General features: G+C 37.0%; 2 long non-coding RNA genes across 4 annotated transcripts in view; both read left to right on the forward strand.

Moving 5' to 3' along the window:
• The window catches only part of LOC137647257 (uncharacterized), a 263006-nt gene that overhangs the window by 203499 nt on the left and 46725 nt on the right, over positions 1–12782 (forward strand). The gene's annotated exons all lie outside the window — the stretch shown is intronic.
• LOC137647271 (uncharacterized) overlaps positions 4921–12782 on the forward strand; it is a 47092-nt gene continuing 39230 nt past the window's right edge. For both annotated transcript variants that reach the window (XR_011045554.1, XR_011045561.1), the window contains exon 1: positions 4921–5162. This is a non-coding gene — a long non-coding RNA (uncharacterized lncRNA). The remainder of the gene's footprint in view (positions 5163–12782) is intronic.

A 12782-nucleotide genomic window follows, 5' to 3' on the forward strand; every position in this document is an offset into this window, starting at 1 on the left:
GATAAAGAAATATGGCATGCATATATTACAGTTGTTGACTTGTGGTTCTGTTACGGTTGTCTGTAGAATATGTGCTAAGCGTTGGTGCCTTGATGAACCGTGTGTCATTTTCATGGGAGCTAATATGATGGTGATTTAAGATCATACGAGCCACAGGACTCACTAGAGAAATAAGCCCATAGAACCGGCAACATTTTTTTGTTTAAATATTATCCTGTAATGATGATAAGCCCCCGGTATACTTGTGTTCAATGTAGACACAGGCACAACTCGCTCGCAATCGGTTGTATAGAGCAAAGCAAGATGAAAAACAAAAAACAAAAATGCCTTCAACGCAAGTCAGTATTTTCTGTAGGAGATGTACGGAGGAATTTTATATGCTTCATAGGATTGAACGTAGAGAGAGAGAGAGAGAGAGAGAGAGAGAGAGAGAGAGAGAGCGCAATGAAAACTATTGTGGATGACCATGCTGTAAATAATATCTCACTTCATGTACCTTATAATATGTGGTGTTCACACAGACATACACACTTATACCTGACGACGCAACATAAATATTGTGCTTCAGTGACGCACCATAAACGGAAACCAGGATTATTAATCCATACATTGAGGTGTCGGTTGCCCGATGCGCCTCTCCAATGCCTTATATCATAGGCATCCTCTTCCATCAAACATCTTCTTTCCATATCATTCTTCACCTTATCTTGTTATCTAATTCTCTGCCTCTCTCTTGATCTCCCCCCCCCCCCTCTCCACCTCAACAGGTTCCTCCCAAACCTTCCTCACTCCCTCCCTACCATACATCCTCAACACGTGCTCACACCATCTCAGTACCGATACTCTTGTCATCTCTGATATCTTCCTACGTCTGCCATTCTTATTTCATCACTGTACCAATCTTGCAAACAGTGATATTTCAATAATCCCCATCAGCGTTCTCATCTCTGTTCTCTCAAACTTTGCTTCCTCCTTTCGTCTTAAAATCAAAGTTTCTGATCCATACATTAACACTGGTCTTATCACTGTGCTATAGATCCTGACTTTTACGTTGATTACCATTTTCCTATCATATGCCACTCCTGCTACCTTCCCTCCGCTTTCCCCATGCTGCTTTTATCCTAGTCTCAACTTCAGCCTCACAACCTCCCTCCCGATTTATAGTGGGCCTAGATCCCTAACATCAAAATTGTTCTATTTGTTTTATAACTGATTTGCTTGTAATTAGTGCCATAATATGCATAATTCAATTTCGTCCTTTTGATATACATCGTATAGGCGAAGGTATAAGCTATACCGATTGCCTATTCTAGTTATATAGAAACTAATGGAGTTGTTCACACCATACCGTTCGGCCATCGTTCGTTTTTCTGACGGTTTTCGTCTATACGGCGGGAAATTTCCGACGACGTAGGCGTTATAACTTCTATCTGTTTTAGATTGGTGAGACTATATCAGTGTCTGCAACCTCACCAACCATATTAGCGATGAATGAGGGAGCTTACAGGTCTGGCCATTGCCTTGGTCCTCCTTGGTCATAACTTGGGTGGAGAGACCCTGGTCGCTGATCATTTGTGTATAGTAGAGATATTCTACAGTCTATCGTAGCTGTAATCTATTTTCCTACCTTGAAGGAGACGGTAGAGGTAGGCCTAGGGAATTTTATATGAAAAGTGGTAACATATGTGATAAAGGTTATTATTATTATTATTAATATTATTATTTGCTAATTTACAACCCTAACTGGAAAAGCAGGATGCTTAAAGTCCAGGGGCTCCAACGAGGAAAATAGCCCAGTGAGGAAAGGAAACAATGAAAAATTAAATATTTTAAGAACGTGACAAAATTGAAATAAATATTTCCTATATAAACTATGAAAACTTTAACATAACAAGATGAATAGAAATAAAATAGAACAGCGTACCCTCAAGCAAAAGAACTTTAACCCAAGTCAGTGGAAGACCACGGTACAGAGGCTATGGCACTACGCAAGGCTAGAGAACAATGGTTTGATTTTTGAGTGTCCTTCGCCTAGAAGAGCTGCTTACCATAGCTAAAGAATCTTTTCTACCCTTACCAAGAGGAAAGTGGCCACCAAAGAATGATAGTGCAGTAACCCCATGGGTGAAGAAGAATTTTTCTGTAATTTCAGTGTTGTAAGGTGTATGAGGATAGAGGAGAATATGTAAAGAATAGGTCAGACTATTCGGTGTATGTGTAGGCAAAGATAAAATAGACCGTAACCAGAGAGGAAGATATAATGTAGTACTTCCTGGCCAGTCAAAGGACCCCATAACTTTCTAGCAGTAGTATCTGAACGGGTGACTGATGCCGTGGGCAACGTACTGCCTATAAAAGAATATAAAAGGATTACCACACATTAATGAAATTACACTGGCTGCTTAAGCCGGCCGGATCGACAACACGTTGATGCGTCATTAAGAGTTTTTCTTCGCTTTCCCTGTATCGGTGTACCAGTCTGCTATTTGGTGAAATATTCTGATTTGGGGTTTTGGCAATCGTGTTTTTGTTATTTCTTTGCTTATTTGCTGTTTTCATTATGAGTGGAAAAAGTCATTACCGTGTCTGTGCGAATGAGGAATGTAAGGTGAGACTACCGAAAATGGCGGTAGACCCTCAAACCGTGTGTTTGAATTGTAGGGGTTTTGTTTGTGCCCTTTTTAATAGGTGCGGGGAATGTAAAGTTTTGGATGAAGAGGATTGGTTGATTATGAAGCGCTATGTGCGTAAACTAGAGCTCGATAGAGTTAGGAGAGCTTCTAAAGCTGGTGTAGAGTTTAAGATATGTGCAGTAACTCATCAAATTAACAGGTCTGGATGTCTTCAGAATAATCACAGATGATTTCAAATTAAATGAGCCAAAATGTGTGTCTACTGTAGGTTCTAGACCAGATCCTACAATAGACATATGTTGGTACCAATAATCTAGAGCTTTCAAATATGAGGCTCAATACTATAATAATGTTAATAAGCTTCAACTATTCATCCGAAAAACTAAAGATATTAAGGGTTTCAAAAAGAAACTGAAGACCTTCATGTTTTTTGAGAATTCTAATAATGTGGATTTCACAATCAACGCGTAATATATATATATATATATATATATATATATATATATATATATATATATATATATATATATATATATATATATATATATATATATATATATATATAATGTGTGCGTGCGCGCGCGTGTGTGTGTATAAATGTATAAACTAAGAGACAGAAAAAGAGTAATATGGTTACGAGAGCAAACTAAAAGTAGAGGCTGGCCTGGGCACCAACCGGCCGTTGAGATACTACCGCTAGAGAGTTATGGGGTCCTTTGACTGGCCAGACAGTAGTACATAAGACCCTTCTCTCTAGTTACGGTTCTTTCTCTTTGCCTGCACTGACACCGAATAGTCTGGCCTATTCTTTACAGATTCTCCTCTGTCCTCATACACCTAACAACACTGAGATTGCCAAACAATTCTTCTTCACCCAAGGGGTTAACTAATGTACTGTAATTGTTCAGTAACTACTTTCCTCTTGGTAAGGGTAGAAGAGACTCTTTAGCTATGGTAAGCAGCTCTTCTAGGAGAAGGACACTCCAAAATCAAACCAATGTTCTCTAGTCTTGGGTAGTGCTATAGCCTCTGTACCATTGTCTTGCACTGTCTTGGGTTAGAGTTCTCTGTTTTGAGGGTACACTCGGGCACACTTCTATCTAGTTTCTCTTCATCTTGTTTTGTTAAAGTTTTTTTATAGTTTTTATAGGAAATATTTATATTAATGTTGTTACTGTGCTTAAAATATTTCATTTTTCTTTATTTCCTTTCCTCACTGGGCTATTTTCCCTGTTGGGGCCCTTGGGCTTATAGCGTCCTACTTTTCCAACTAGGGTTGTAGCTTAGCATTTAATAATAATAATAATAATAATAATAATAATAATAGAGGATATTCTAGCAACTTGTAAGAAAAAGAAATATGCGTGGGCAGGACCTACAAAAAGAATAACAGAATGGATCCTAAGGGATTATAAAAGAAGTAATCGGGAGGAGGAGAAGACGATGAATTGAGAAACTAAAAAAGTTTGCGGGTCCAGAATGGCCATAAACAGACGTAAGTGGAAGTTCATGTCTGAGGCCTTTGTCTCGCATTGGAGTATCAACGGCTGATGATAAATGTAGAGAAATAGGATTTGTGATTCGTATTTTCATAAGCTCAACTATTATTGGTAAGGTTTAATGTGTCGAAATGCTGTGAGATTGTGACCTTTTACAATTATTCATTTTTATGTCTTATAGAGACTAACCTATTTGAGAGAGGTAGCTATAGATATTCTCTCTCTCTCTCTCTCTCTCTCTCTCTCTCTCTCTCTCTCTCTCTCTCTCTCTCTCTCTCTCTCTCTCTCTGTGTGTGCTTTACAATAAGTAAATTTATCAACTATTTTTTCCTACTGCACCTTAAACCAAAAGACACACGGTCGAGTGTATGAGCAAAAACATAGTGTCTATTTATTTCTAACATTTCCGTTGGTATCGACGCAATTTTTAAATTGGCTCTGTCAGTACTCGATACAAGCCATCAACCGATGCTTGTAAGGAAAATCATAAATTGATTTAAATCAAGGAATAATAATAATAATAATAATAATAATAATAATAATAATAATAATAATAATAATAATAATAATGAAATCTAGAATATTTCTTAATTTTTCAAATTTGTCACCAACGGCTAAGCTCTCATGATCAACAAGGAACTTCATGCACTCAACTGAATTATCTAGCAAGGCTTAAAAGGAGACACGTGATTGGCTGATAAGACACATTGTATCCCAATTCAAACTTTCATTGGCTGATGGTTTGCAAGAGACTTAAGGGAAGTATAAGGAGACTGGTGATTGGCTGATGGAACATAATGATTCATGACGTTACAGCCTCTGATTGGCTGATGGCTTGCAAGTGCAACTGTGCACCGCCCATTTTCCCGCGCCCGGGAAAGTAGCAGATTGAAAGTACCGCACCATGGCTAAACGCGCTCATTCCCGCCTTGGCCTCCATTGCAACAAGATCCACGATAAAACGGCTGCTGAAACTTCGTAGCAAGACATTTAGAGGACCGGAAAATCAAGATTTAATCCATTTAGCATGGTAAGTATAATGGTTGCTAATTAGTTTAGTATTCTTTTTATTATACTTTTTTCGTAGTTTTGTAATTTTTTCGCCATATTGCGTCTTGGTTGACTTTGCAGTTTAACCGGCTCTCGAGGGAGTTTCGATAATTGAGATATTAATGTTAGCATTGAGCTATTGTTACAAATTGAATAAGTAATTTTTGTACTGTAAGTAACTTTGTAGGTACTACATAATGTTTTGTAATTTAAGTAACGTTTTTTGAAATTGTTTCGATGCAAGTTGTCTTCTCCGGTGAGCGTAAGGCTAAGCTATACGTTTGATACTCGCTAAATTCGGTTATTTACGTAGTATGGGAAATAGTTCGAATATTTATTATTAGGAAAAAAAATGAAGGCTTCGTACTTTGTGTGAAACTTTACTCTTAGTTGAGCGATGTAAATTACAATGCTTTTGTGTTATGTTCATAGTAATAAATTTATTAGGCATATGTTCAATAATATGAATCTAATGCGTTTCTTGGCCTATGAACGTTTGAAATGGTAATGATTTTTCAATCCCTATGCACGTAATCTAATAGTTTTCCAGGTCTGCACATGACAAGCATTTTATAATAGGCCTATGTACATGGGGTCAAGATAATCTATTACAGGTCCAATTTATTTTCTTTAATTGAGAAATTTTTATCGTAATTGCGATCCGAGCCAGTTTTTATTCTGTTTGATAGAAATAAGTTAAGCCAGGTTAAGGTTTAAGCCTTTTGGCCTGATACACCACGGTCTAGGGTGTCTAAGTGCCCCCCCCCCCCCCCGCACTTCTATCCGTAGGTAAGGATAACTTGGTTAATGAAATATTCGTATTGCTGGATACGCATTGCCACTTATGATGAAAAGTCGTATTTTTTGTCGAATATTCCAAGTTTAATCAGTATATTTTGTACGGTAAGTGACGTTCCAAGGAATGAATGATTTAAAGTTTTCAGACGTTCCTAGGAAGTGTTTTGTATTTGAAGTAAGGTTATGTCTAAATCTGCGCAAGTTGTCTTGTTATATGTGACTACGGGTTAAGCTAGACGTTTGATACGCGAGTTCAGTAATTTACGTAATATTGGAAATAGTTCGAATATTCTTCGTTGTTTTTCAAGAAAATAATGGCTTCATACTTTCGGTGCGAAACTCCTCTGTACTCTTAATTGAGCTATTTTATTTTTAATCCCTATATTGTTCATTTAATAGGCATATGTACGATATAAATTAATGCCTTTCTAGGCCTATGGAAGTTTGAAATTTCAAGTTTTTCAAGGCCTATGTACGTTGTAATTTAATGGTTTTCAGTTCTACATGTAACAAGTTTAAACTTGTAATAGGCATATGTACATGGGGACAATATTAACTATTATTACATGTCCAATCGATTATTCTTCATTAGAATTTTTTCTCAAATATTTTCTGGCTATTTTTTTATATAAATGTAAACCAGGTTAAGGCTTTAAAAGCCTTGACCTGATACACCACGGTCTATGGTGTCTAATGCCCTAAGGTAACCCCCCCCACCCCTGCCCGTAGGTAAGGATGACTCCTGGGGTAATGGAATATGCGATTTTATATTTCTGGATACGTATTGCCTTGCTTAAGGCATCCTTAATATAACTGAATGAATTTTTTTTTTTACTACGAAGGGACCAGAGTTTGCCCTACAATCCCTTTGCCATTCGCCAAGGAAAATAACTGGACAGCTGCGTGTATCCAAGCAAAGCTGTTTTATTGGCCGGCTATTTACGTGTAGTTAGAATTTCAACATTTTCTTTCTGTAATGTGTAACATAACCGCGTTTCTTATAAGGTACCTAATCAACGGTTTTCTGGGTAGGTAGATGTAAGAAAAAAAAAATAAAACCTCAAAATGAGAAGTTACTTGGCCATACACGCACGTATACAACACGGACACTTCCCGAGCTATAAGCTGTAAAACATATTGAAGATATTTTATGGATTTATAAAAACTAATATGTAGTTAAATCTGGTATGTGAAGGGGTTTTGGATAATGATTACTGTCGCATATTCTTAGATTTTAAGTCATAGGGGGTCAACAATCACAATTGAAAACCTGTTTTTTTTTCTTATTAAATAGGTCATTGCTCCCACGGTCTAGGTAAAGTATCTCAACCGTGGTTGCTTCTATGTCCTGACAAGCGGAACCCCCGCCTTATCCCCTTGGGTAAAGTATTTAGGCGTTAATAATTAATTATTGAAACTTTTAATCTAATTACCTTGGGTAATCTCAAGCTATTCATTTATGCTTTTAAATGAATGTACAAGTAATCAACGAAATATGCTGAATAAACCTCTGGGTAAATTGTTAAAAGTAAAACTTATGTTAGTTACCGACCTCTCCCATCCTAACCAAACTATAAAGGTTATCTATGTGCTCTAGGGGAAAGTGTCTCCCATTAACTAGGAGGGAGGAAACCCTTGTTTTTTGGTATATGCATAGCTGGGTAAGTGAGTGCATTAAGTTAAACCTAAGTCTATGGTAATTTGGAAAGGGTTTTTGGGTTAGCTACCGAGTATGATTAGCCCTGCGCATTTTATCTAAAAGCTTTAATAATACTTAGTCTTTGAATTTGTTCTACTAAATTATAGTTTATTTTCAGTTTCTTGTATTACATTATTGAACGAATTCATGGTCCGAGCATTTGAGATACGTTGCGCAGTTGTTTGGTTGAAATTGCTGGGCTCTGGGAGATGGTTGGTTGTACCGCCGCTAGGTAATCTGTGATTTAATCGGGAAATTAGAAATTGTTATTTTTTCAAAATTAATAATATAGTAATAAGGAAAAATATCTGATTTTAGTTTAAATCAAATGGCTGCATATACTAGTCGAAAATTGCTAAAATATACAGAAAGTACATTTTATGTAGGCCTATGCCCGGACTCGCATCTTCAGTAGACGTAATGTCTTTATATTGTTTGTTTACAGTATTGATTTGAAGAATTATTACATTAGGGTACTCTTTAATGTAAGAAAAGTCAGTGCAGTCGATAAACTAATGGAACTGCAAAAACTAGTTTATTTTGATGTGAAGTAAAAATAATTGATAGTATATCATCACATGCACAGGTACAGAGGCTATGGCACTACCCAAGACTAGAGAACAATGGTTTGATTTTAGAGTGTCCTAGAAGAGGTGCTTACCATAGTTAGTCTCTTCTACCCTTAGCAAGTGCAAAGTGACCCCTTGGGTGAAGAATTGTTTGATAATCTGTGTTGTCAGGTGTATAGAGGATATGTAAAAAAATAGGCCAGACTATTCAGTGTAGGCAAGTGGAAAATGAACCGTAACCAGAGAGAAGGATCCAATAAAGTACTGACTGGCTAGTCAAATGACCCCATTACTCTACCGGTGTAGCAGGAAATTTTTCCCCCCTGACTGAAATTCCCCCCGGGAAAATTAGCCTAGGCCAGATTTCCCCCCAGGGAAAAGCAGCCCGGGCTGTTATTCCCCCCGGGGGAATTTCAGCCCTAAGATATTTTTCCCCCCCTAGGCCATTTCTCCCCCACCCAGAGAAACTATTTTGATGAATTGAATAATCAACGGTAAGTTTGACAAAATATTAGGAATATATATATATATATATATATATATATATATATATATATATATATATATATATATATATATATATATATATATATATATATATATATATATATATGTACCGTATATATAGTGAAAACCTTACTCTTCTTTCGTACTGTCCAGCACGAAATAAAAAGTACACTTGATGCCAAGAAGCACTATGGATGAGAAAGGAGATGATACGAAATTCTGTTGTGTTACCAGAGATTATTATCTTTTACACCTCACCAAGGATGGTGTCGACAGCTTTGACCAGATATGCCACACATTGTACATGTGCTCGAAAAAAAAATCCGTTGTTGGCCATTATGTTTATTTTACTTGCTGGATATGATGGGAGTAAATTCTGGGGTTTTATTGCATGGTTCCTCGTCAGCTGAAAGAGAAATTTTCAAGTACAGAAGGGCACATCTCAAAACAAATCACTGATTTATCATTTTTTTTTTTTACCCTAGGGTACATCTGTACCCCAAGGTAGCATACAGGCAAAGAAAAATAAGGGTAGCATTCTAGGGTTGAAAAGCAACTAAAAATAACGGAATTTTGGGGATGTATTAATTAATTTATCCTTTTTTTTCTTTGATTGTGGGATTGAATTACATTTAAGACAACTCCATGAGGCCTTGTAATTTTGTATTCCAAGGCAGGCAGTGTGGTAGGCTACCATTCATAACAAGACTCGCACTCGACCACTTCACATCCATCTGCCGTAATTCTTGTACATTCTTGACATAGCCATGCCCCAGGAATGTCGTCCTCCTTTGCCTTAAGTGTTGCATGAAGCGTTGTAATTGCATCTTCATCCATATATTTGTAAACACATTCAAGTGCTTGTCTTTTCATGACAAGCATGCCAGGAAGCTTCTCTGGTCTTGTCTCTATTTCATCTTCGGTGACTTGTATTCCTTCTGCTTCCACCCTTCTGACAGCTTTCTCATCTGCAAACATGAGTAAAATGACTTTCTCCTCTGCTGGAATATGTAGGATTCCCTTTTGTTCAGGATATTGCTGATGCTCTTTCACAGATGCGTTGAACGGTTCTGCTCCATGGATGTCATCTTCTTGCCTTAAACTGTTTGTGTCATTTTGTTTGTAGACCTTCAAATTCACTATGTGGTACAAGTTTTTTAGTTCTTTATACGTTGCAACGTTTTTCAGTTTTGCGCGTCCTTTGCCTACTAGAGAAACAACTTCATATGGACCTAGGTATTTTGCTTCTAGTTTTCCTCCCATTCGGTGATTATTTCTATTGTTTTTTAATAGTACTAATGAGCCCTCAACTATTCCACTGCAATTAGATGTATGTCTTGGATCATAGTTCTTCTTTTGCCTGTTTTGAGCTTTAGCAATATTCATAGTTATTTTTTCATCAGCTGCCTTTTTATCTGACAACACTCTCTGTCAGCTCTTTAATAGTCTCTGCTGTCGTTACTCTAGTTCCTACCGCTTCATATGACTATCTAGGTAGACTGGAAGCACGGGGTCTCTCCTAAACATTGCAGTGAAAGGAGTAACACCAGTGCTGGCATGGACTGAAGTACGATATCCAAACAGAATTCTTTTTATGTGCAAATCCCAATCGTTCTGCTTTTCATTAACACATTTGATAAGAGCTCTTTCAAGTGTTTGATTAAATCTCTCCTGCAATCCATTTGTTTGTGGATGATAGGCTGAAGCAATTCTGTGATCTATCTGTAACTTGGCACAGATGATATCATTCAGTTCGTTGACAAACTCTCTCCCTTGGTCGGTGATCAAGGTTTCTATACAGCCAAAGTCACAAACGGTATCTAAAAAGAACTGTGCAACTGGAAATTTTGTAAAGTAGTCTGTCATTGCTACAATATAACAGTGTCCTCTCTCTGTCTGGGGCAGGGGTCCAATCAAGTCCATTCCAACCTGAGACCAAACTTTTTCAGGAACATAAACTGGATGTAACTCTGGAGCTTGCATTGCTGGTTTATTACTTGCTCTCTGGCACTTGTCACATTTAAAAACATAATCACTAACAAGTTCTTTGATGCCCTTAAAATAATACTTAGCAGTAATTTTTCCAATGGTCTTATCCCTTCCCATATGTGCACCACCAAAGCCTTCATGACAAGCTTTGATAACTCGGTTCACGTCCGTTTTCATCAACACTTGACGTAACTGCACTTCATTATTTATTTTTCGTTTATGCATTAGATATCCATCTCTAACACAAAAGGGATTGCATTTTTTTCTAATATCACGCTTTTCTTCTTTGTTTAGTCCATCAGGATACTTTCCACTATCCAGATATTGGTAATATGTGTGGTAAGTGAGCTCCTCCATAGTCTGACGCACGTGTTTCCACTGCTACTACTCGGACAATTGAGTGTGAAGTGGTGCTAAAACTAGAAGGAAAACAGACAAAAAGAGAGAATGTCAACAGCCCTAGTGATGGTAGTTTTATTGTGATGATAATAGCCACAGCCATAGCCATAGATTTATAACAACAGTGGGGTTGGGGGAATCCAATTTTGGAGAAAATGGTTTTGCCTGTATAATATATTAGAACTCCATACACAAGTTTTGGCAACTCTCTTCTGCCAAGGCTAATGTCCAAATTTCCATTGAAGGATATTGATTTCCTAAATAATATTTCGCATCTTTGCCAGATTTGGAAAACATCATCTGAGGGATGAATCAATTTTCCTTTATCTTTCAACTGAATTAGCCTTGGCATTGCATTATTGTGATGGGCAGTTAAGCAATCTAAATAGGCTTCATAACGCAAGGATTTCTTCAGTTTATAGAAAAGAAATCCTGCTATGTACGCCACAATATCGCTAGAATAAAGTGATAAGGTGCAGGAATGTAATAGTAATCTTCGTTATGACTGCTTTCGTCTAAACTCTTATTCTCTATTATTCTGTTCTTAGGAGAAGATTTATTTATGTCAACCGAGTTATGTAAATGTGTAATAGCCTATTGCTTGAATAATTCTAGAGGAATGCAATTACCACGAAGAACATTCTGTATATCATTATGAATCAGAATTTTCTTATAAGCAGCCGAAAACTGCATGGCAGTAGGATTATTATTACAACCCCATACTTCTTATTTTACCAAAAAGAAAAAAGCTCAACATAATCTTGGCTCATTTTATGACAGTAAAAATTTCATTTTTAGAGTAGAATTTTCAATTAGATTATTCAATCACATAGCTTTAAATGCCTAATATAAGCTTCAGCCTTCATCATTAATTCTTTAAACAAACATACATTTTGTTATTCCATTTCAAGATTTAAAGTTACGTCTGCGCAATTTTTTTTTGAATTGAGGATATATAGGCCTAAACTAAAGAATTTAAATGTCCCTCACATCCTTCGAAATCAGCAAGTTTGTTTTCTGAGCAACATTGCAAGGGGTTTGATACGGATTCACTAAGAAACTGAGCAACACGCTTAAAATTCATTGTTCTTTTTATCCACGCAATATGTTGTGACCTCAATTTATTTCCTACATTTGTGCAATTTGTGCAGCTTTTCTATGAAATCCCACTGAATTTGATTTCCATGGCAAACGAAAAAAAAATATTGGTTACCTCCACCAAGCAAAGGGGGGAATCTTGGCCCAGAGGGGGGAATATTATCCTGGGACAAAGTTCCCCCGGGGGGACATATATCCTGGGCCATATTTCCCCCGGGGGGAACTTCGGACGGGGGGAAAACCAGACCGTTACACCGGTAGTATCTCAATGGGTGATTGGTGGCCTGGCCAACCTACTAACTACCAAACTTCTCTGGTGGAATGGAAGTTAGTTTTGCAATATTCAAATGATATGTTTTAAAATTATATAGGATTTGGTGTCTTGAGTATACTGTAGGTTTTATGTATGAAAATCCTGTAATGGTGTGCTCTTTGGTAATTAAATTACTCATGAAAAATAAATTCTGACCGGGTACTTTGTAAATTTCTATTAGGTTTTGCTCACAGAAGGGACAGATAAAGTTATGTAGGTTATGGAAAT

This window comes from Palaemon carinicauda, chromosome 1 (assembly GCF_036898095.1).
Source record: "Palaemon carinicauda isolate YSFRI2023 chromosome 1, ASM3689809v2, whole genome shotgun sequence".
Lineage (NCBI taxonomy): Eukaryota > Metazoa > Arthropoda > Malacostraca > Decapoda > Palaemonidae > Palaemon > Palaemon carinicauda.